Raw genomic sequence first — 3084 nt, 5'->3', positions numbered from 1 at the left:
CTTAAGAAGCACCATGTTGGAGTGGAGTAGCTTTGAGTTTTGAAATATGGATTGATTTTATTCATTTCTGTCTCGCTTTGTCTCCAGTAGTGGGACTGAAGGTGGCTTACAACGGATTAAAAACAATTACAGTATCGATTAAAAAGTATCCCATAAGCTCATTTAAAAACGTAAACACAAAAGTGATATTAAAAACAATTAGGATGTTGCCGCGCTTCAGACTGCGTACAAAGCATGAAAACAGCAGAGCAGACCATGAAGAAAACCCATCCCAGTCCATTTCTAAAAGCCTGGCAGCATATGAATATGCTTTTACTTGCTGGAAGATCACTGAAGGTCAGAATGAAGAAACTTCATCCAGTAGTAGCTGTGACAAAGTCTTTGTAGACAGGACCCTGCCAGATATCCCTTTGACCACTTGACTTGGTTTTAAAATAGCCTTCTAGAAGGAATTAACAAGACCACACACACGCTTCTCAGTCCATCCAAGCGTATCTCTGCTGGCCATTTGTAGCATGTCAAAATCAACAACAACACCCAACTCTTCTGTGTTGCAAAAGCTGGTTTGTTTTCAATTATTATCCATCAGTTGCCACTGTTACTATCACAGTTGTTATCGTTGCTGTCTTTCTTATTGTTAACCAAGATGCTACATCATGGTCTATGTTTCGTAACTTTACAAAGCCATAGCTGCAGTGCAGAAATGCAACAAAATCTTTTTAGCAAATTATGAGGATGTGTATCTGGGCACTGGCAAGACTGCCCCAATGCACATCCAGCACTTCTGATGCTCATCAAGCATATGTGATGTGCTTTGGGTACATCTGAAGAATATTGGGCACATCTGAGGTACATTGGGCACTTCAGATGCACATTAGGCATTTCTGAGTGCCCCAAGTAGCACATAAGGCCATGGCACATCAGTCACTCCACCTCTGTACAATGGGTGCCAATATTTTGTAATGTCACAACAGACCTTAAGTGACTATGGATATTGCAAAATGTCTCGATTCAGTCTTCCACAGACATAAGACCATCGATGTAATTATCAAAAAGAACACCAACTCTTATTCATTTTGAAAGTCTGCCAGGTTCTGGACTGCCCATGATTCAAATTCTGTCCTATTTGTTGACTGGTTGATTCATTGGGTTTATATCCCACCTTTCTCCCAAAATGGGACTAGGAATCAGAAAGGTGGCATTCGATAATGTGGCATGTTCCAAGCCTGCCTCTTCATCATCATCCTTCTTAGCAATGGTGGACCAAAATGATGCTCAGAGAATGTGCATCGTCCAGTTCCTTTCAGACAAGATCATTTCCGGAGCTATTTGCACTCTGCTTCAAACTAAAAAGTATATATATATATATATATTCACTAACATTGCAGATCTCCCAAAACCCCAAACTAGGGAGCTCACTGCTAAATAGGTAGCAAATTTGAAGAGGCTGCCTCTTGTGCATCCTGCTGGAGACCTAGGATTGAAAAGGAGAGGCGTGTGCCATCATTGCTCCTCCCGAGTAAACATAACGGATCCCTACTGTTTCTCTGTAAACCGAACCAGCTGCCCTCTTGGCTTGAGACAGGCAAACGCTTACTCCTAGCAGATTTCCAAAGCAGGTGGCCATTCCTGGCTGGAGACAAGCAAATGTGTTCCAGTTTAGCAAAGGCTCCTTGGTGCATGAAGTATGCAACCTGGCCTAAGACATTTGTGCCGTCTTCTAGAGCAGGTCATGTGTTCCTGAGCGTGAGCTTCTGCCACAGATGGATTTCACTTCTCTTTGCAGAGGTGCTTTCACCAGAACACCTCCTTTTGATCTCGAAATGTGTGAGAAAGGCCGCTTGGACAATTGCAAAGTTGGAAAGTCCCAAGCGGTTCCCTTCCCTCCGCACCAACTGCTGACTGATGCTTCTTTTCAACAGAGTATTCTTATGCGCTGTGGTTTGCTTGGTTCCTTCCAAAAGCAAAACAAATCTTTGCCTAAGTTCCTTTCCTTTTTTAAAACTTTGTAGCAACAGAAAAACTTGATAATGACTGTCTGCGGTTGCAACACATGAACCTAATAAAAACCATTATAAAAATAAATAAATGCAGGGTGACCAGATGTCCTAACCGCCAAGGAGGACAAGGCGCCACAAAATGCAGGACATTCAAGAAAAATGAAAGACATAACAACATTAAAGCAAAAAACATCCATATGAATACAAATTCCTGCTTCTTAGCCAGGCACAATTGTAGGGGATGTCTTGGAAAAGGTGGGCATCTGGTCACCCTGAATGGAGGACATTTTGGAATTCCTCCTGGACAGAAGTGAGTTGGCAAGAGAGAGTTGTTCCTTTGTGTTGTTGTTGTTGTTGTTGTTGTGCATCTTCAAGTTGTTTCTGACTTGTGGTGATGCTAAGACAAACCTATCATGGGTTTTCTTGGCAAGGTTAACACAGAGGGGGTTTTACCATTGCATCCTCTGAGGCTGAGAGAGTGGGACTTTCCTAAGGTCACCCAGTGGGTTTCCATGGCTGAGCCAGGATTTAAACCCTGGTCTCCAATAGTCCAATGCTCAAACCGCTATGCCATGCCTTTTTACACTTTGTGTAATAGGTGCTGAGGCAGTTCTTCTTATTGTAAGAAATGCCTCTCTCTCTCCTGAACGCTCAAGTGTGAGGTTGTTTTTGTGTCTCAAATAGTACCGAAGGTGTTTTTCATTACACTTTCTGTTCAGGACATGATGTTTGTGGGTGGCGTTGGTAGGAAGCTGGACTGGATCTCAGAACAGATGGCCAGCAAGATCAGGCAAATCCACTCATGGCATTTTTCCTCTGCTGCATTTTGGGGGGTGGATAGCGTCAGGTGCTACAATGTGAGTTTTCTGGGAGAAGCAAATAATTTAATTTCTAAATACAGCTTGAGCCTCCCTTATCCGAAATGCTTGGTCTCCTACCAATAAAACATTTGTTGCATTTGGCCCATGCAGACAGGGCCCAAGAAAAACCCATCTCCTGAGGTTCTTGAAATTCAGGTAGACTATCTCACTTAAGGAGCATGTCTTGGAGCCTCTTGGAAGGAGCATGCATGGGACACGGTTTG

This window comes from Sceloporus undulatus, chromosome 8 (assembly GCF_019175285.1).
Source record: "Sceloporus undulatus isolate JIND9_A2432 ecotype Alabama chromosome 8, SceUnd_v1.1, whole genome shotgun sequence".
Lineage (NCBI taxonomy): Eukaryota > Metazoa > Chordata > Lepidosauria > Squamata > Phrynosomatidae > Sceloporus > Sceloporus undulatus.
Note: the sequence above shows the minus strand (reverse complement) of the source record.